We start from the raw sequence: 23,939 nt of genomic DNA, 5'->3' as shown, positions 1-23,939 counted from the left end.
GAAAAGGTAGAGTTGACAAAGCGCACATGAATTGCACAAAACACGCCAATACTAGGCTAGGCCGCACTTGAGCTAGGTAAATTGACTTGGAACCAGAGTCCTGCACGGCCCGTGGAACTCGCGGGTGACCCTCACGTTGTTGCAGACTTGCGCCCGTTACTCCAAAAAAGTAATTGATTACCGTTACCGTTACTCTTCTAGCTAAAGTAATTCATTACCGTTACAAATTACTCGACTCAAAATGTAATTGAGTAACGAGTATAAAAGTAACGCGTTACTCGGGCCGTTACTTTGAATTCATGCAAAAATTTCCTCCCCTGTGTGCTTCGAACAAAAGAAAAACCTCAACTCCCACGTGATTGGGACAGCTAAAGTAGCGCGAAAGACTCGTGCGTGAGAAGTAGCACTAATATTTTCCCGCTTACTACAGTAGAATAGCCCAACAAAGACACAGGAAATTTGTCACAGAGCATTGTTATTTTGAGTCAGACTCTAGTTCAAAAGTAATTGATTACTCGATAATTGATTACTCAAAATTGAAATCGAATTACTTGAAAAATTACTTGTCCAAAAATGTAATTGATTATTCGAAAAATTACTCAAAAAGTAATTGATTACAAGTAACGCAATTACTTGTAACGCGTTACGTACAAGTCTGCGTTGTTGCGGGTGGCGAGTGTAGGTTTTTGGTGTCGTGCGGGTAGCGTGTCGGCTGCGGTCGACCTTTTCATGACAGCTGCCGTCGATAACATACTGATTGCAAACTATGGTGCGCGTAAGTGAAACTAGTCATATGCCAGACACCACAGAGTATAAGAGAATCGTGTGAGAACACCTGCATGAACGTAATCTCAGAATTCGAAGGGTAAAAGTGAGAATGCAAATGCGGAAACAATTTTCAAGCGATGACTTTTACTTTAGTAATTGACTTCATGTTTATAGTGTTCTGAGTCCCCATATGTCAGGGCATTTGTGGACCATTTAACCTTCACTTCCCTCCTGCCTTATACACACACAAACACACGCACGCGCAGGCAGACGGACGATGATGAGATGGGACTCCTGCCTAAACCTGAATAGGTGACCTTTTCATGACAGCTGCCGTCGATAACATACTGATTGGAAACTATGGTGCGCGTAATTGAAACTAGTCATATGCCAGATACCACAGAGTATAAGAGAATCGTGTGAGAACACCTGCATGAACGTAATCTCAGAATTCGAAGGGTAAAAGTGAGTATGCAAATGCGGAAACAATTTTCAAGCGATGACTTTTACTTTACTAATTGACTTCATGTTTATAGTGTTCTGAGTCCCCATATGTCAGGGCATTTGTGGACCATTTAACCTTCACTTCCCTCCTGCCTTATACACACACAAACACACGCACGCGCAGGCAGACGGACGATGATGAGATGGGACTCCTGCCTAAACCTGAATGGGTGACCTTTTCATGACAGCTGCCGTCGATAACATACTGATTGCAAACTATGGTGCGCGTAATTGAAACTAGTCATATGCCAGATACCACAGAGTATAAGAGAATCGTGTGAGAACACCTGCATGAACGTAATCTCAGAATTCGAAGGGTAAAAGTGAACATGCAAATGCGGAAACAATTTTCAAGCGATGACTTTTACTTTACTAATTGACTTCATGTTTATAGTGTTCTGAGTCCCCATATGTCAGGGCATTTGTGGACCATTTAACCTTCACTTCCCTCCTGCCTTATACACACACAAACACACGCACGCGCAGGCAGACGGACGATGATGAGATGGGACTCCTGCCTAAACCTGAATAGGTGACCTTTTCATGACAGCTGCCGTCGATAACATACTGATTGGAAACTATGGTGCGCGTAATTGAAACTAGTCATATGCCAGATACCACAGAGTATAAGAGAATCGTGTGAGAACACCTGCATGAACGTAATCTCAGAATTCGAAGGGTAAAAGTGAACATGCAAATGCGGAAACAATTTTCAAGCGATGACTTTTACTTTACTAATTGACTTCATGTTTATAGTGTTCTGAGTCCCCATATGTCAGGGCATTTGTGGACCATTTAACCTTCACTTCCCTCCTGCCTTATACACACACAAACACACGCACGCGCAGGCAGACGGACGATGATGAGATGGGACTCCTGCCTAAACCTGAATAGGTGACCTTTTCATGACAGCTGCCGTCGATAACATACTGATTGCAAACTATGGTGCGCGTAATTGAAACTAGTCATATGCCAGATACCACAGAGTATAAGAGAATCGTGTGAGAACACCTGCATGAACGTAATCTCAGAATTCGAAGGGTAAAAGTGAACATGCAAATGCGGAAACAATTTTCAAGCGATGACTTTTACTTTACTAATTGACTTCATGTTTATAGTGTTCTGAGTCCCCATATGTCAGGGCATTTGTGGACCATTTAACCTTCACTTCCCTCCTGCCTTATACACACACAAACACACGCACGCGCAGACAGACGGACGATGATGAGATGGGACTCCTGCCTAAACCTGAATAGGTGACCTTTTCATGACAGCTGCCGTCGATAACATACTGATTGCAAACTATGGTGCGCGTAATTGAAACTAGTCATATGCCAGATACCACAGAGTATAAGAGAATCGTGTGAGAACACCTGCATGAACGTAATCTCAGAATTCGAAGGGTAAAAGTGAGTATGCAAATGCGGAAACAATTTTCAAGCGATGACTTTTACTTTACTAATTGACTTCATGTTTATAGTGTTCTGAGTCCCCATATGTCAGGGCATTTGTGGACCATTTAACCTTCACTTCCCTCCTGCCTTATACACACACAAACACACGCATGCGCAGACAGACGGACGATGATGAGATGGGACTCCTGCCTAAACCTGAATAGGTGACCTTTTCATGACAGCTGCCGTCGATAACATACTGATTGCAAACTATGGTGCGCGTAATTGAAACTAGTCATATGCCAGATACCACAGAGTATAAGAGAATCGTGTGAGAACACCTGCATGAACGTAATCTCAGAATTCGAAGGGTAAAAGTGAGTATGCAAATGCGGAAACAATTTTCAAGCGATGACTTTTACTTTACTAATTGACTTCATGTTTATAGTGTTCTGAGTCCCCATATGTCAGGGCATTTGTGGACCATTTAACCTTCACTTCCCTCCTGCCTTATACACACACAAACACACGCACGCGCAGGCAGACGGACGATGATGAGATGGGACTCCTGCCTAAACCTGAATAGGTGACCTTTTCATGACAGCTGCCGTCGATAACATACTGATTGGAAACTATGGTGCGCGTAATTGAAACTAGTCATATGCCAGATACCACAGAGTATAAGAGAATCGTGTGAGAACACCTGCATGAACGTAATCTCAGAATTCGAAGGGTAAAAGTGAACATGCAAATGCGGAAACAATTTTCAAGCGATGACTTTTACTTTACTAATTGACTTCATGTTTATAGTGTTCTGAGTCCCCATATGTCAGGGCATTTGTGGACCATTTAACCTTCACTTCCCTCCTGCCTTATACACACACAAACACACGCACGCGCAGGCAGACGGACGATGATGAGATGGGACTCCTGCCTAAACCTGAATAGGTGACCTTTTCATGACAGCTGCCGTCGATAACACACTGATTGGAAACTATGGTGCGCGTAATTGAAACTAGTCATATGCCAGATACCACAGAGTATAAGAGAATCGTGTGAGAACACCTGCATGAACGTAATCTCAGAATTCGAAGGGTAAAAGTGAGTATGCAAATGCGGAAACAATTTTCAAGCGATGACTTTTACTTTACTAATTGACTTCATGTTTATAGTGTTCTGAGTCCCCATATGTCAGGGCATTTGTGGACCATTTAACCTTCACTTCCCTCCTGCCTTATACACACACAAACACACGCACGCGCAGACAGACGGACGATGATGAGATGGGACTCCTGCCTAAACCTGAATAGGTGACCTTTTCATGACAGCTGCCGTCGATAACATACTGATTGCAAACTATGGTGCGCGTAATTGAAACTAGTCATATGCCAGATACCACAGAGTATAAGAGAATCGTGTGAGAACACCTGCATGAACGTAATCTCAGAATTCGAAGGGTAAAAGTGAGTATGCAAATGCGGAAACAATTTTCAAGCGATGACTTTTACTTTACTAATTGACTTCATGTTTATAGTGTTCTGAGTCCCCATATGTCAGGGCATTTGTGGACCATTTAACCTTCACTTCCCTCCTGCCTTATACACACACAAACACACGCACGCGCAGACAGACGGACGATGATGAGATGGGACTCCTGCCTAAACCTGAATAGGTGACCTTTTCATGACAGCTGCCGTCGATAACATACTGATTGCAAACTATGGTGCGCGTAATTGAAACTAGTCATATGCCAGATACCACAGAGTATAAGAGAATCGTGTGAGAACACCTGCATGAACGTAATCTCAGAATTCGAAGGGTAAAAGTGAGTATGCAAATGCGGAAACAATTTTCAAGCGATGACTTTTACTTTACTAATTGACTTCATGTTTATAGTGTTCTGAGTCCCCATATGTCAGGGCATTTGTGGACCATTTAACCTTCACTTCCCTCCTGCCTTATACACACACAAACACACGCACGCGCAGACAGACGGACGATAATGAGATGGGACTCCTGCCTAAATCTGAACAGGTGACCTTTTCATGACAGCTGCTGTCGATAACATACTGATTGCAAACTATGGTGCGCGTAATTGAAACTAGTCATATGCCAGATACCACAGAGTATAAGAGAATCGTGTGAGAACACCTGCATGAACGTAATCTCAGAATTCGAAGGGTAAAAGTGAGTATGCAAATGCGGAAACAATTTTCAAGCGATGACTTTTACTTTACTAATTGACTTCATGTTTATAGTGTTCTGAGTCCCCATATGTCAGGGCATTTGTGGACCATTTAACCTTCACTTCCCTCCTGCCTTATACACACACAAACACACGCACGCGCAGACAGACGGACGATGATGAGATGGGACTCCTGCCTAAACCTGAATAGGTGACCTTTTCATGACAGCTGCCGTCGATAACATACTGATTGCAAACTATGGTGCGCGTAATTGAAACTAGTCATATGCCAGATACCACAGAGTATAAGAGAATCGTGTGAGAACACCTGCATGAACGTAATCTCAGAATTCGAAGGGTAAAAGTGAGTATGCAAATGCGGAAACAATTTTCAAGCGATGACTTTTACTTTACTAATTGACTTCATGTTTATAGTGTTCTGAGTCCCCATATGTCAGGGCATTTGTGGACCATTTAACCTTCACTTCCCTCCTGCCTTATACACACACAAACACACGCACGCGCAGACAGACGGACGATGATGAGATGGGACTCCTGCCTAAACCTGAATAGGTGACCTTTTCATGACAGCTGCCGTCGATAACATACTGATTGCAAACTATGGTGCGCGTAATTGAAACTAGTCATATGCCAGATACCACAGAGTATAAGAGAATCGTGTGAGAACACCTGCATGAACGTAATCTCAGAATTCGAAGGGTAAAAGTGAGTATGCAAATGCGGAAACAATTTTCAAGCGATGACTTTTACTTTACTAATTGACTTCATGTTTATAGTGTTCTGAGTCCCCATATGTCAGGGCATTTGTGGACCATTTAACCTTCACTTCCCTCCTGCCTTATACACACACAAACACACGCACGCGCAGGCAGACGGACGATGATGAGATGGGACTCCTGCCTAAACCTGAATAGGTGACCTTTTCATGACAGCTGCCGTCGATAACATACTGATTGGAAACTATGGTGCGCGTAATTGAAACTAGTCATATGCCAGATACCACAGAGTATAAGAGAATCGTGTGAGAACACCTGCATGAACGTAATCTCAGAATTCGAAGGGTAAAAGTGAGTATGCAAATGCGGAAACAATTTTCAAGCGATGACTTTTACTTTACTAATTGACTTCATGTTTATAGTGTTCTGAGTCCCCATATGTCAGGGCATTTGTGGACCATTTAACCTTCACTTCCCTCCTGCCTTATACACACACAAACACACGCACGCGCAGGCAGACGGACGATGATGAGATGGGACTCCTGCCTAAACCTGAATGGGTGACCTTTTCATGACAGCTGCCGTCGATAACATACTGATTGCAAACTATGGTGCGCGTAATTGAAACTAGTCATATGCCAGATACCACAGAGTATAAGAGAATCGTGTGAGAACACCTGCATGAACGTAATCTCAGAATTCGAAGGGTAAAAGTGAACATGCAAATGCGGAAACAATTTTCAAGCGATGACTTTTACTTTACTAATTGACTTCATGTTTATAGTGTTCTGAGTCCCCATATGTCAGGGCATTTGTGGACCATTTAACCTTCACTTCCCTCCTGCCTTATACACACACAAACACACGCACGCGCAGGCAGACGGACGATGATGAGATGGGACTCCTGCCTAAACCTGAATAGGTGACCTTTTCATGACAGCTGCCGTCGATAACATACTGATTGCAAACTATGGTGCGCGTAATTGAAACTAGTCATATGCCAGATACCACAGAGTATAAGAGAATCGTGTGAGAACACCTGCATGAACGTAATCTCAGAATTCGAAGGGTAAAAGTGAACATGCAAATGCGGAAACAATTTTCAAGCGATGACTTTTACTTTACTAATTGACTTCATGTTTATAGTGTTCTGAGTCCCCATACGTCAGGGCATTTGTGGACCATTTAACCTTCACTTCCCTCCTGCCTTATACACACACAAACACACGCACGCGCAGGCAGACGGACGATGATGAGATGGGACTCCTGCCTAAACCTGAATAGGTGACCTTTTCATGACAGCTGCCGTCGATAACACACTGATTGGAAACTATGGTGCGCGTAATTGAAACTAGTCATATGCCAGATACCACAGAGTATAAGAGAATCGTGTGAGAACACCTGCATGAACGTAATCTCAGAATTCGAAGGGTAAAAGTGAGTATGCAAATGCGGAAACAATTTTCAAGCGATGACTTTTACTTTACTAATTGACTTCATGTTTATAGTGTTCTGAGTCCCCATATGTCAGGGCATTTGTGGACCATTTAACCTTCACTTCCCTCCTGCCTTATACACACACAAACACACGCACGCGCAGACAGACGGACGATGATGAGATGGGACTCCTGCCTAAACCTGAATAGGTGACCTTTTCATGACAGCTGCCGTCGATAACATACTGATTGCAAACTATGGTGCGCGTAATTGAAACTAGTCATATGCCAGATACCACAGAGTATAAGAGAATCGTGTGAGAACACCTGCATGAACGTAATCTCAGAATTCGAAGGGTAAAAGTGAGTATGCAAATGCGGAAACAATTTTCAAGCGATGACTTTTACTTTACTAATTGACTTCATGTTTATAGTGTTCTGAGTCCCCATATGTCAGGGCATTTGTGGACCATTTAACCTTCACTTCCCTCCTGCCTTATACACACACAAACACACGCACGCGCAGACAGACGGACGATGATGAGATGGGACTCCTGCCTAAACCTGAATAGGTGACCTTTTCATGACAGCTGCCGTCGATAACATACTGATTGCAAACTATGGTGCGCGTAATTGAAACTAGTCATATGCCAGATACCACAGAGTATAAGAGAATCGTGTGAGAACACCTGCATGAACGTAATCTCAGAATTCGAAGGGTAAAAGTGAGTATGCAAATGCGGAAACAATTTTCAAGCGATGACTTTTACTTTACTAATTGACTTCATGTTTATAGTGTTCTGAGTCCCCATATGTCAGGGCATTTGTGGACCATTTAACCTTCACTTCCCTCCTGCCTTATACACACACAAACACACGCACGCGCAGACAGACGGACGATAATGAGATGGGACTCCTGCCTAAATCTGAACAGGTGACCTTTTCATGACAGCTGCTGTCGATAACATACTGATTGCAAACTATGGTGCGCGTAATTGAAACTAGTCATATGCCAGATACCACAGAGTATAAGAGAATCGTGTGAGAACACCTGCATGAACGTAATCTCAGAATTCGAAGGGTAAAAGTGAGTATGCAAATGCGGAAACAATTTTCAAGCGATGACTTTTACTTTACTAATTGACTTCATGTTTATAGTGTTCTGAGTCCCCATATGTCAGGGCATTTGTGGACCATTTAACCTTCACTTCCCTCCTGCCTTATACACACACAAACACACGCACGCGCAGACAGACGGACGATGATGAGATGGGACTCCTGCCTAAACCTGAATAGGTGACCTTTTCATGACAGCTGCCGTCGATAACATACTGATTGCAAACTATGGTGCGCGTAATTGAAACTAGTCATATGCCAGATACCACAGAGTATAAGAGAATCGTGTGAGAACACCTGCATGAACGTAATCTCAGAATTCGAAGGGTAAAAGTGAGTATGCAAATGCGGAAACAATTTTCAAGCGATGACTTTTACTTTACTAATTGACTTCATGTTTATAGTGTTCTGAGTCCCCATATGTCAGGGCATTTGTGGACCATTTAACCTTCACTTCCCTCCTGCCTTATACACACACAAACACACGCACGCGCAGACAGACGGACGATAATGAGATGGGACTCCTGCCTAAATCTGAACAGGTGACCTTTTCATGACAGCTGCTGTCGATAACATACTGATTGCAAACTATGGTGCGCGTAATTGAAACTAGTCATATGCCAGATACCACAGAGTATAAGAGAATCGTGTGAGAACACCTGCATGAACGTAATCTCAGAATTCGAAGGGTAAAAGTGAGTATGCAAATGCGGAAACAATTTTCAAGCGATGACTTTTACTTTACTAATTGACTTCATGTTTATAGTGTTCTGAGTCCCCATATGTCAGGGCATTTGTGGACCATTTAACCTTCACTTCCCTCCTGCCTTATACACACACAAACACACGCACGCGCAGGCAGACGGACGATGATGAGATGGGACTCCTGCCTAAACCTGAATAGGTGACCTTTTCATGACAGCTGCCGTCGATAACATACTGATTGCAAACTATGGTGCGCGTAATTGAAACTAGTCATATGCCAGATACCACAGAGTATAAGAGAATCGTGTGAGAACACCTGCATGAACGTAATCTCAGAATTCGAAGGGTAAAAGTGAACATGCAAATGCGGAAACAATTTTCAAGCGATGACTTTTACTTTACTAATTGACTTCATGTTTATAGTGTTCTGAGTCCCCATATGTCAGGGCATTTGTGGACCATTTAACCTTCACTTCCCTCCTGCCTTATACACACACAAACACACGCACGCGCAGACAGACGGACGATGATGAGATGGGACTCCTGCCTAAACCTGAATAGGTGACCTTTTCATGACAGCTGCCGTCGATAACATACTGATTGCAAACTATGGTGCGCGTAATTGAAACTAGTCATATGCCAGATACCACAGAGTATAAGAGAATCGTGTGAGAACACCTGCATGAACGTAATCTCAGAATTCGAAGGGTAAAAGTGAGTATGCAAATGCGGAAACAATTTTCAAGCGATGACTTTTACTTTACTAATTGACTTCATGTTTATAGTGTTCTGAGTCCCCATATGTCAGGGCATTTGTGGACCATTTAAGCTTCACTTCCCTCCTGCCTTATACACACACAAACACACGCACGCGCAGACAGACGGACGATGATGAGATGGGACTCCTGCCTAAACCTGAATAGGTGACCTTTTCATGACAGCTGCCGTCGATAACATACTGATTGCAAACTATGGTGCGCGTAATTGAAACTAGTCATATGCCAGATACCACAGAGTATAAGAGAATCGTGTGAGAACACCTGCATGAACGTAATCTCAGAATTCGAAGGGTAAAAGTGAGTATGCAAATGCGGAAACAATTTTCAAGCGATGACTTTTACTTTACTAATTGACTTCATGTTTATAGTGTTCTGAGTCCCCATATGTCAGGGCATTTGTGGACCATTTAACCTTCACTTCCCTCCTGCCTTATACACACACAAACACACGCACGCGCAGACAGACGGACGATAATGAGATGGGACTCCTGCCTAAATCTGAACAGGTGACCTTTTCATGACAGCTGCTGTCGATAACATACTGATTGCAAACTATGGTGCGCGTAATTGAAACTAGTCATATGCCAGATACCACAGAGTATAAGAGAATCGTGTGAGAACACCTGCATGAACGTAATCTCAGAATTCGAAGGGTAAAAGTGAGTATGCAAATGCGGAAACAATTTTCAAGCGATGACTTTTACTTTACTAATTGACTTCATGTTTATAGTGTTCTGAGTCCCCATATGTCAGGGCATTTGTGGACCATTTAACCTTCACTTCCCTCCTGCCTTATACACACACAAACACACGCACGCGCAGACAGACGGACGATGATGAGATGGGACTCCTGCCTAAACCTGAATAGGTGACCTTTTCATGACAGCTGCCGTCGATAACATACTGATTGCAAACTATGGTGCGCGTAATTGAAACTAGTCATATGCCAGATACCACAGAGTATAAGAGAATCGTGTGAGAACACCTGCCTGAACGTAATCTCAGAATTCGAAGGGTAAAAGTGAGTATGCAAATGCGGAAACAATTTTCAAGCGATGACTTTTACTTTACTAATTGACTTCATGTTTATAGTGTTCTGAGTCCCCATATGTCAGGGCATTTGTGGACCATTTAACCTTCACTTCCCTCCTGCCTTATACACACACAAACACACGCACGCGCAGACAGACGGACGATGATGAGATGGGACTCCTGCCTAAACCTGAATAGGTGACCTTTTCATGACAGCTGCCGTCGATAACATACTGATTGCAAACTATGGTGCGCGTAATTGAAACTAGTCATATGCCAGATACCACAGAGTATAAGAGAATCGTGTGAGAACACCTGCATGAACGTAATCTCAGAATTCGAAGGGTAAAAGTGAGTATGCAAATGCGGAAACAATTTTCAAGCGATGACTTTTACTTTACTAATTGACTTCATGTTTATAGTGTTCTGAGTCCCCATATGTCAGGGCATTTGTGGACCATTTAACCTTCACTTCCCTCCTGCCTTATACACACACAAACACACGCACGCGCAGACAGACGGACGATAATGAGATGGGACTCCTGCCTAAATCTGAACAGGTGACCTTTTCATGACAGCTGCTGTCGATAACATACTGATTGCAAACTATGGTGCGCGTAATTGAAACTAGTCATATGCCAGATACCACAGAGTATAAGAGAATCGTGTGAGAACACCTGCATGAACGTAATCTCAGAATTCGAAGGGTAAAAGTGAGTATGCAAATGCGGAAACAATTTTCAAGCGATGACTTTTACTTTACTAATTGACTTCATGTTTATAGTGTTCTGAGTCCCCATATGTCAGGGCATTTGTGGACCATTTAACCTTCACTTCCCTCCTGCCTTATACACACACAAACACACGCACGCGCAGACAGACGGACGATGATGAGATGGGACTCCTGCCTAAACCTGAATAGGTGACCTTTTCATGACAGCTGCCGTCGATAACATACTGATTGCAAACTATGGTGCGCGTAATTGAAACTAGTCATATGCCAGATACCACAGAGTATAAGAGAATCGTGTGAGAACACCTGCATGAACGTAATCTCAGAATTCGAAGGGTAAAAGTGAGTATGCAAATGCGGAAACAATTTTCAAGCGATGACTTTTACTTTACTAATTGACTTCATGTTTATAGTGTTCTGAGTCCCCATATGTCAGGGCATTTGTGGACCATTTAACCTTCACTTCCCTCCTGCCTTATACACACACAAACACACGCACGCGCAGACAGACGGACGATAATGAGATGGGACTCCTGCCTAAATCTGAACAGGTGACCTTTTCATGACAGCTGCTGTCGATAACATACTGATTGCAAACTATGGTGCGCGTAATTGAAACTAGTCATATGCCAGATACCACAGAGTATAAGAGAATCGTGTGAGAACACCTGCATGAACGTAATCTCAGAATTCGAAGGGTAAAAGTGAGTATGCAAATGCGGAAACAATTTTCAAGCGATGACTTTTACTTTACTAATTGACTTCATGTTTATAGTGTTCTGAGTCCCCATATGTCAGGGCATTTGTGGACCATTTAACCTTCACTTCCCTCCTGCCTTATACACACACAAACACACGCACGCGCAGGCAGACGGACGATAATGAGATGGGACTCCTGCCTAAATCTGAACAGGTGACCTTTTCATGACAGCTGCTGTCGATAACATACTGATCACAAACTACGATGCGCGTAATTGAAAATAGTCATAAGCCACAGAGTGTAAGGAGAATCGTTTGATACACCTGCACGAACATACTCTCAGAATTCGAAGGATAGAAGTAAGTCATGCAACTGCGGAATCAATTCTCAAGCGATGACTTTTCCTTTTCTTATTGACTCTATGTTTACAGGGTTCTGAGTCCTCATATGTCAGGGCATTCGTTGAACATTGAATCTTCACTTCGCTTCTGCCTTATACACGCACTAACTCACACACGCGCAGACAGACCGAAATCTGAGCAGGTGACCTTTTCATGACAACTGTCATCGATAACATACTGATTGCAAACTATGGTGCGCGTAATTGAAAATATGCATGTGCCACAGACCAGAGTATAAGGAGAATCGTTTGATAACACCTGCACGAACGTAATCGCAGAATCCGGAGGATAGAAGTGAATCATGCAATTGCGGAATCAATTTTCAAACGATGACTTTTGCTTTTCTTATTGACTCCATATTTACAGAGTACTGAGTTGTCTTATATGTTATTGTATTCGTGGACGCTTTAGTTTTCACTTCGCACCTGCCTTATACAAACACGCACGCACACGACAAACGCACGCACGCGCAGACAGGCAGACCATGATCAAATGGGACTACTGCCTAAATTTGAACAGATGACCTTTTCATGACAACTGCCATCGATAACGTATTGATTACAAACTATGGTGCGCGTAATTGAAAATAGTCATATGCCACAGACCCCAGAGTATAAGGAGAATCGTTCGAGAACACCTGCACGAACATAATCTCAGAATTCGATGGATAGAAGTGAGTCATGCAATGGCGGAATCAATTTTCAAGGAATGACTTTTACTTTTCTTATTGACTCCATGTTTACAGGGTTCTTAGTCCTCATATGTCAGGGCATTCGTGGACCATTTAACCTTCACTTTACTCCTGCCTTATATATACGCGAACACACGCACGCGCAGACAGACGGACGATGATGGGATGGGACTCCTGCCTAAATCTGAACAGGTGACCATTTCATGACAGCTGCCGTCGAAAACATACTGATTACAAACTATGGTGCGCGTAATTGAAAATAGTCATATGCCACAGACCCCAGAGTATAAGGAGAATCGTTTGATAACACCTGCACGAACATAATCTCAGAATTCGAATGGTAGAAGTGAGTCATGCAACTGCTGAATCAGTTTTCAAGCGATGACTTTCACTTTTCTTATTGACTCCATGTTGTGGGATTTGCTCCTGCAAGTAGCCTTCCCCACCGGGGTGTGGTCTAAGTAACCAGTACGTTCCCCGCCGTCAACCAAGAGATGACTCTGACACCAGACTGGAATGCAACTTACATAGTTTATTCCTCTCGTACAGGTCTTCCTCCCGTGCTGCTCCGTGTCCACACGACGGAGACGGTACGACAAGCGGGATAATCGGGAAATCACGCGAAAAGGTCCCTCCCAGCGCTGTGCCAGTGACGCTGTGAATCCTACAGCAGCGTTGCTCAGCGGGTGTGCGCGCTTCAAGACCAAATCCCCTACTTCATATGACAGAGGACGGTGCCCCTTATCGTACTGACGCGCTTGTTCCGCGCGGGCGGCGTCCAGGCTCTCCCTTGCGGAATTCACCGCACCCGAGAGCCGACTACGCAACTCGCTCGCGTATCTACTCCGACCAATCGGCTCCGTGCAGTGTCTCAGTCCGTTCTCCAATGGGAAAGCAACCTCCTTCCCAAAGTTAAGGAATGCCGGGGAAAAACCCGTTGACCTGTTTACTGTCGTCCTGGTTGCAAATCCCAACTCAGTAAGACGCACATCCCAATCCTTGTGTCTGTCGGTTAGAGCTACCAAGATATGCTTAAGGTTGCGATTCACTCTTTCAGTAGTGTTCGCCTGGGGATGATACGGCGTCGTTCTCTTGTCTGAATACCTAGTGCAGCACAAGAGTCGACAAAGACTCGGCCAGTGAAATAACTGGCGTTGTCAGTGATCAGCTGTGCCGGAAAACCGAACCGGAAAAAAGTATCCATCAGCCGGTCCCATATCCGCTCCGACACCAGCTTCCTAAGCGGGAATAACTGCACCCACTTAGAAAAGTGGTCAGTAACCACCAACAGGTACTGATTCCCCCGTGGACTTCTGGGACCCATTACGTCACACGCTACTATGTGCCAGGGGTAGCTACTGACTACTGGCTGCATGAACCCCAGGGGGTTTACGACCCCTGGGTTTCGCTTTCTGGCACACGGGGCAGCTCCCTGGTAAAGCGCATAACATTCTGCCTCATCCCCGGCCAGGTCGCGACGCGGCATAACTTATGAAAAGTATTCTGCCACTGCCGTGACCCGCAAGGGCTGATTCATGGAAATAACGCATAAACACCCTTCGCAATTTCCTGGGAACTACGACCTTGAAGGGGGGAACACTCTCGCCCTCCTCGTCTAACCCGGGCACATATCGCAGCAAAAGCCCGTCCTCACTCAAGAGATATGAGTCGAGACACCCGTCGTCATCCCTGCCAGCGCTACCGGTGTCAGCTGCGCTATTATCCGCCAGCTTTTCCGACACCCGCTGACATAAACCGTCCGACTTCTGTGCCTCTAAGAGCTCTTCCCTGCTTACGATCGTGCCCCAAGACAAGGAGTTATCTGCCCGATGCAAACCAATCGCGGCCACGAGATCCCCCTCCTCGGTCTGCCGTTCCAGGCCTTCCGGGAGATTAGCGTAATCGCACGCGCACCCAATCTCCCCTCCTCTCTCTTCCGCTGGGAGAGAGGACCTCCCGCCGTCTAGCGGCTCTAACCAGGTTCAAGTCACCCACACAACCGGTCGATGACCTGCCCTGACACTGAGATTCCTGCCGCAATTCACAGCTGTAACCCAGTGGCGCACGGGACAAAGCGTCTGCCACTTTGTTCGCGTTTCCTTTCAGGTATTCTACATGGTAGGAATAGCCCTGAAGTGCTAACGCCCAGCGTGCTAATCTGCCTGACGGTTTTTTCAACCGCTGCAGCCAAGAGACTGCTTGGTGGTCGGTCTGAATGTTATAAGTTGTCCCATCCAAATACATGTCGAACTTTTTCAAGCCAAACATTACCGCCAAGCACTCCTTCTCGGTAACGGAATAGTTCATCTCCGCCGGCGACAGTGTGCGACTAGCGAACCCGACCAGGCATAGACCACCGTCGTGTTCCTGTAGCAACACTGCGCCAAGCCCATAATCGCTTGCATCAGTTTGCATAACGAACGGCTTGTTAAGATCTGGCAACCACAATTTAGCTGTGTCCACTATAGCTTGTGATAAGGAGCAAAACGCCTCCTCCTGCCTAGGCCCCCAAGCCCACTGGGAATTCTTCCGCAGCAGCTCGTACAGTGGTTTTGCTAAAGACGCGCAATGCGGGATGAACTGGCGATAGAAGCCAACCATTCCAAGGAACCTCTGAAGGCTCTTGACATCATGCGGACGAGGATACTCGAGTATGGCCCTCAATTTATCCTCATTCGGACCTAGCGTACCACGATCAACTACAAAACCAAGGAGATCCACCTTGGGGGATGCAAGATGAACTTTGCCGGGATTAATAGTCAACCCCGCGTCCCTCATCCGACTTAGCACATTGCCCAAGTGAACGAGATGCTCATCGAACGACTTAGAAAATACGACTACGTCATCCATCTAAGCCATGGCATAATTGAACTTCGCGTCATCCAGCACGACGTCCATTAGCCTCTGGAAACTAGCGGGCGAGTTGGACAATCCAAAAGGGAGTCTCGTAAATTCAAACAAGCCCCTGTGACACGTGAATGCCGTCTTTTGGATATCCTCCTCCCCTACAGGAATCTGCACAAAGCCACTGCTTCAGTCCAAAATCGTGAACACGCTGGCATTCCCCAACGCGTACATGATCGACTCGATGGACGGAAAAGGATAAGCATCTCTGACCGTCACGGCGTTCAACTGGCGATAATCCACGCACAGCCTTGCCGTCCCATCTTTTTTAGGTGCCAGCACCACCGGGAAAGCCCAGGGGCTCTGCGACCGCCTAACCTGTCGCAATCATCTCATCCAGCGCCGCGTCAAGGAGATCCCTCTTACGCGCGCTGAGGGGCCTGGGGTTACACCGCCAGGGCCTCGCCGTACCAGTATCAACCCGACGTTCTAGAACATCGGTTGTTCCTGGCTGCTCCTAAACATTTCGGAAAATGGTAGCAAAGCGTCCAAAAGCCTATCGCGCTCAACTCCTCTGCCCCCGAAAGAAGCTACCACCCGCTCGATATCCTGTGGGATTCTCCCCACAGCTTGCACAAGCTTAGTTTCGGTCGAGTGGGTATCCACACGATTGGTTAAACGGCCAGTCGGTGAAGGAGAGGCGAAAGGAATCAGTGAGCTTAGCGGTCCCCCACACCGATATCCGTTTGCCTTTAAATCGAGAATCAATCCCTCTCGGACAATGAAATCTCGTCCCAAAATAACTGGGATTGACAGCCCTGACAGGTAAATGAACATTTGTCTGCACCGTCGCCCGCTAAAGCGCATTGTAAGTCTCACTGCGCCTGTAGCACTGGACATTCCCGATGCTAACCGCAATGGAATATCAACCTTCCTGACGCGGACATTTCGTTCACGGCAGTGCGCGTACACAGCGTCTCCGATTAGCGACAGCGTGGCACCGGTATCCACCAGGCCAATGTACTCTTTCCCAGCTATCGTTACACCTATGTACGGACCGAACACAGGAGCAGACTCCTGAACCCTGCAAGCTATTGGGGCGAAAACTGATCCATCCTCGGCAAAAGGCTGCGGCGAGGTATGAAACACACGCCCCGAGCTTTCTCTGACTGCCGACGACGGATTAGGGCTAACCCCAACTGCCGCCGCCGGCGTTACTAGTTTCCCTGCGCCGAGCGGAAATTTCCCCGACGCACAGGACAGTCACGCTTGTAATGCCCTGGTTGATTACATCCATAGCATCTGGTCTGCGCCCGCCCGCGGTCCGCCTGTGGCATTCTGCTACTGGGGTCCCTCTCTACCTGGTTCTGCCTATCCTGAACCCTCCGCGCAGTGGACGTTCCACTCCTCGGACCGCCGCGTGAGTTTTCGCCAAACCCCGCACGGCGCCTTTGTTCAAAGGAGAAAAGATCCAGGGAGCGCGGCGGGACGATGACGTCCGACCGGCATCCCGCGTCCGCAACCAAGGACGTCGCTTCCCTTCCCCGTGGAACGGAGTCCTTCACACCCGCCCAAGCGCAACCCGGCTCAACTGATAGTTCCGGGCGCGATGGAGGTTGGTACCGCAATTCAGACAATAAATCAGCCTGAATCACACGAGCCTCTCGTGCAAGCGCATCAAGATTCTCGAAATTTCGCCTCCGTAAATAGGACGGAAGCTAGGATGGCTCTGCCGTATAACACGCGAAACCTTATCCAGATCTGTGGCCGTCGGGTCGGCCCTATCGTAGAGCTCCTGAATTGCGCGCACAAATTCAATGAGACTCTCGTCGGCATGCTGTGTGCGAAAAGCTAACACTTCGCGCAAACGCATTGCGTAGTCGGGTGGCAAAAATTCCTCCTTAAAACGCAGCCGGAAGTCCACCATCGAGGTAAAAGGCTTCTGCAGCCTTCGCCATCGAGCGCCATCCCCCACTAGAGCTACTGGCAAGACCTGCCCTAACACTGCCTCGTCGGACGCTCTAGATGCAACCTGATAGGTCTCCATCTCCAATAGGAAGTCAGCTACCGACTTTCTATCAGAGTACCCCGAGCACGTCGGAATTGCCATACTCGGGTGGAGCCGTGGGGGAAAAGTAGAATGCGGGCTAGTCTGCCCCGCATTCAACTGCTGGGTCAATGAAGCGACAATATTTCTCACTTGTAGCAATAAGCTAGCGGTATCAACCGCTTGTGGAATGGGGAGAGGTGGATGCACACCTGCCCCCGTGTTGGTTCCGGCATCGCCGTTGCCGCCACGTGCTCCTGCCTCGTCGGGGTTAATAGTGTCCCCGTTTGTTGCTGACCCGGACTGATTCTCCATGGATCACGTATGTACTACCATACCACGAGGTGCCTAACACCCGTGTTCCCCCAAAATCCTAACAGGGCCCCCAAAATGTAGAGCGCTCAGAGCCACTCTCAATTGACGACAAAGGAACACGGGCCTACGTTGGGCGCCAGATGTGGGATTTGCTCCTGCAAGTAGCCTTCCCCACCGGGGTGTGGTCTAAGTAACCAGTACGTTCCCCGCCGTCAACCAAGAGATGACTCTGACACCAGACTGGAACGCAACTTACATAGTTTATTCCTCTCGTACAGGTCTTCCTCCCGTGCTGCTCCGGTCCCGAATGTCCCGTTCAACCCGTCGTTCCTTCCCGCCTCACCTCCCACTGACCCCAATCCGAGCGATAGAACGGCACGTGCGGCGATCCTGGTCAATGGAAGAAAACCTGCCCGGGGGGGGGGGCGGAGGGGCAGCTGAGAAGGTTGGGCGGCCTCAGACAAAGGGCCGCCCCCTCCTCGTGACCGGGTCACCACAATGTTTGCAGGGTTCTGAGTCCTCATAGGTCAGGGAATTCGTGGAACATTTAATCTTCACTTCTCTCCTGCCTTATACATACACGAACACACGCACGCGCAGACAGACGGACGATGATGAGATGCTGAAGTACTCGGTACTTAAGTAGTGCTTAAAGTACTTCGGGGGTACTTTTACTTAACTTCAAGTAATCCTGCTGAATAATAGTTTGTACTTTACTTGCAGTACATTTTCTGTACTTTCTGTTGAAGTACTTCAAGTAACCTTTTGTGGTGTCAGACGATGGGGAATTTACGCTTCTGACGCGTATCAAAATTTCGCGTTTCTAGCCCAACCGGTTCGGGAGGGAGGGTTCGAAAACCGGACACGGGTGACGCGTTTCTGGCGTTTGGCGACGACCCTGGGCCGTTGTACCTCTAACGGCTGCCGAACCGCCCACAGCACTTCCGACGGGATTCTCGGGATAACGGTGCAACACTAAAATACACAACGTACGCAGGTGATCATGTGTCCACCAAAAGAAAAATAGTTGTTGAATTTCAATACTTGTTTAGGTCAACGTATGATGTTACGTTGAGTGCAAGCTGGTTATTAGAAACACCTCACGATGTTCTTTAGGTTGAAGAAACACATTAGTGCTCTTTAGGTTCAGCTCAGCTCAGCTCAGCTTTCAGCTCAATTTGATTTCCATTTTGCCTGATAGATTTCAGAAGGCTGTGACACGGTATTATACCGGCACGGCCAGTTATTTGCTTCCTCTGCCGGTTGCCGGTAGGAAGGTGATACCGGCAGCCTTTTGCCGGTATTTGTGGCTCAAGACCTTTCATAGGGGCTTTTACGGGGTTTTTCCTTCAACATTCCACTACGTTTCAGTTCTCATTTTACACCGCAAAATTGGGCAATTTATATTTATAAATAATATTATATTATAAGCAATTTATGTTATAGATCGTGTTATCGTTTCCGGATGTTTAAAAATAGAGCATAAATTCTTATGATGACTGGGACCAATTGTGGTGTCTTGCATTCCTCCACAAAGGACTGGCCAAGCGTCTCCGGTATTCGAATTTTCCCGTCCGCACCGATCGACCCAGGCGGCCAATTTTTTGGCCCTGGACTCCCGAAGAACTGCTCTATCGAAGCGACGCACCCCGAGGCGGATCGGCCGAGGGGTTCGGCAGCCGTTAGAGGTACAACGGCCCAGGGTGGATTTTGAGGGACCGTATCAAACTCTTGAGACTTATGCTGAGCGATGGGTACGGGTGGTTCTACATGAGAGTTTGTCTACAGTATCTTTATGTGACTCAACGTAGCTTTAATTGCACCCAAGGTATCAGTGGACCACTGTGACCTTTGTTTTTCTTTTTTACAGCATCGACATTTATGCAGTCGTGTTCTGCCAAAGGGTAATTATCCTTGTTACGCTTATGTAATAAAATATTCGCCTGGGATAAGTAACTGTAGAAGTTTCTGCCCTTTAATTATGTTATTGTCTCAGGTACATGTGGAAATGACACTACACACATAAAATGGTTAAAAAGCAAGCGAGCTGGTGGCTAAGATCCATGACGAAAACCCGAGACTGGGAAAAAGACGACAAACAGACGACACAACACAAAGTCTCAATTTACTTTGTGTTGTGGTGGTCAGTGGTCCACGAGGAATAAAATGACACTATAGTTTCGAAATTGACTGAAACGGATACGACCGTCCCTTGAGACTGGGAAAAAGACGACAGACAGACGACACAACACAAAGTCTCAATTTACTTTGTGTTGTGGTGGTCAGTGGTCCACGAGGAATAAAATGACACTATAGTTTCGAAATTGACTGAAACGGATACGACCGTCCCTTGAGACTGGGAAAAAGACGACAAACAGACGACACAACACAAAGTCTCAATTTACTTTGTGTTGTGGTGGTCAGTGGTCCACGAGGAATAAAATGACACTATAGTTTCGAAACTGACTGAAACGGATACGACCGTCCCTTGAGACTGGGAAAAAGACGACAAACAGACGACACAACACAAAGTCTCAATTTACTTTGTGTTGTGGTGGTCAGTGGTCCACGAGGAATAAAATGACACTATAGTTTCGAAATTGACTGAAACGGATACGACCGTCCCTTGAGACTGGGAAAAAGACGACAGACAGACGACACAACACAAAGTCTCAATTTACTTTGTGTTGTGGTGGTCAGTGGTCCACGAGGAATAAAATGACACTATAGTTTCGAAATTGACTGAAACGGATACGACCGTCCCTCGAGACTGGGAAAAAGACGACAGACAGACGACACAACACAAAGTCTCAATTTACTTTGTGTTGTGGTGGTCAGTGGTCCACGAGGAATAAAATGACACTATAGTTTCGAAATTGACTGAAACGGATACGACCGTCCCTTGAGACTGGGAAAAAGACGACAGACAGACGACACAACACAAAGTCTCAATTTACTTTGTGTTGTGGTGGTCAGTGGTCCACGAGGAATAAAATGACACTATAGTTTCGAAATTGACTGAAACGGATACGACCGTCCCTTGAGACTGGGAAAAAGACGACAGACAGACGACACAACACAAAGTCTCAATTTACTTTGTGTTGTGGTGGTCAGTGGTCCACGAGGAATAAAATGACACTATAGTTTCGAAATTGACTGAAACGGATACGACCGTCCCTTGAGACTGGGAAAAAGACGACAGACAGACGACACAACACAAAGTCTCAATTTACTTTGTGTTGTGGTGGTCAGTGGTCCACGAGGAATAAAATGACACTATAGTTTCGAAATTGACTGAAACGGATACGACCGTCCCTTGAGACTGGGAAAAAGACGACAGACAGACGACACAACACAAAGTCTCAATTTACTTTGTGTTGTGGTGGTCAGTGGTCCACGAGGAATAAAATGACACTATAGTTTCGAAATTGACTGAAACGGATACGACCGTCCCTTGAGACTGGGAAAAAGACGACAGACAGACGACACAACACAAAGTCTCAATTTACTTTGTGTTGTGGTGGTCAGTGGTCCACGAGGAATAAAATGACACTATAGTTTCGAAATTGACTGAAACGGATACGACCGTCCCTTGAGACTGGGAAAAAGACGACAGACAGACGACACAACACAAAGTCTCAATTTACTTTGTGTTGTGGTGGTCAGTGGTCCACGAGGAATAAAATGACACTATAGTTTCGAAATTGACTGAAACGGATACGACCGTCCCTTGAGACTGGGAAAAAGACGACAGACAGACGACACAACACAAAGTCTCAATTTACTTTGTGTTGTGGTGGTCAGTGGTCCACGAGGAATAAAATGACACTATAGTTTCGAAATTGACTGAAACGGATACGACCGTCCCTTGAGACTGGGAAAAAGACGACAGACAGACGACACAACACAAAGTCTCAATTTACTTTGTGTTGTGGTGGTCAGTGGTCCACGAGGAATAAAATGACACTATAGTTTCGAAATTGACTGAAACGGATACGACCGTCCCTTGAGACTGGGAAAAAGACGACAGACAGACGACACAACACAAAGTCTCAATTTACTTTGTGTTGTGGTGGTCAGTGGTCCACGAGGAATAAAATGACACTATAGTTTCGAAATTGACTGAAACGGATACGACCGTCCCTTGAGACTGGGAAAAAGACGACAGACAGACGACACAACACAAAGTCTCAATTTACTTTGTGTTGTGGTGGTCAGTGGTCCACGAGGAATAAAATGACACTATAGTTTCGAAATTGACTGAAACGGATACGACCGTCCCTTGAGACTGGGAAAAAGACGACAGACAGACGACACAACACAAAGTCTCAATTTACTTTGTGTTGTGGTGGTCAGTGGTCCACGAGGAATAAAATGACACTATAGTTTCGAAATTGACTGAAACGGATACGACCGTCCCTTGAGACTGGGAAAAAGACGACAGACAGACGACACAACACAAAGTCTCAATTTACTTTGTGTTGTGGTGGTCAGTGGTCCACGAGGAATAAAATGACACTATAGTTTCGAAATTGACTGAAACGGATACGACCGTCCCTTGAGACTGGGAAAAAGACGACAGACAGACGACACAACACAAAGTCTCAATTTACTTTGTGTTGTGGTGGTCAGTGGTCCACGAGGAATAAAATGACACTATAGTTTCGAAATTGACTGAAACGGATACGACCGTCCCTTGAGACTGGGAAAAAGACGACAGACAGACGACACAACACAAAGTCTCAATTTACTTTGTGTTGTGGTGGTCAGTGGTCCACGAGGAATAAAATGACACTATAGTTTCGAAATTGACTGAAACGGATACGACCGTCCCTTGAGACTGGGAAAAAGACGACAGACAGACGACACAACACGAAGTCTCAATTTACTTTGTGTTGTGGTGGTCAGTGGTCCACGAGGAATAAAATGACACTATAGTTTCGAAATTGACTGAAACGGATACGACCGTCCCTTGAGACTGGGAAAAAGACGACAGACAGACGACACAACACAAAGTCTCAATTTACTTTGTGTTGTGGTGGTCAGTGGTCCACGAGGAATAAAATGACACTATAGTTTCGAAATTGACTGAAACGGATACGACCGTCCCTTGAGACTGGGAAAAAGACGACAGACAGACGACACAACACAAAGTCTCAATTTACTTTGTGTTGTGGTGGTCAGTGGTCCACGAGGAATAAAATGACACTATAGTTTCGAAATTGACTGAAACGGATACGACCGTCCCTTGAGACTGGGAAAAAGACGACAGACAGACGACACAACACAAAGTCTCAATTTACTTTGTGTTGTGGTGGTCAGTGGTCCACGAGGAATAAAATGACACTATAGTTTCGAAATTGACTGAAACGGATACGACCGTCCCTTGAGACTGGGAAAAAGACGACAGACAGACGACACAACACAAAGTCTCAATTTACTTTGTGTTGTGGTGGTCAGTGGTCCACGAGGAATAAAATGACACTATAGTTTCGAAATTGACTGAAACGGATACGACCGTCCCTTGAGACTGGGAAAAAGACGACAGACAG

The sequence above is a fragment of the Ornithodoros turicata genome, chromosome 2, assembly GCF_037126465.1.
Source record: "Ornithodoros turicata isolate Travis chromosome 2, ASM3712646v1, whole genome shotgun sequence".
NCBI classification, from domain to species: domain Eukaryota; kingdom Metazoa; phylum Arthropoda; class Arachnida; order Ixodida; family Argasidae; genus Ornithodoros; species Ornithodoros turicata.
Note: the sequence above shows the minus strand (reverse complement) of the source record.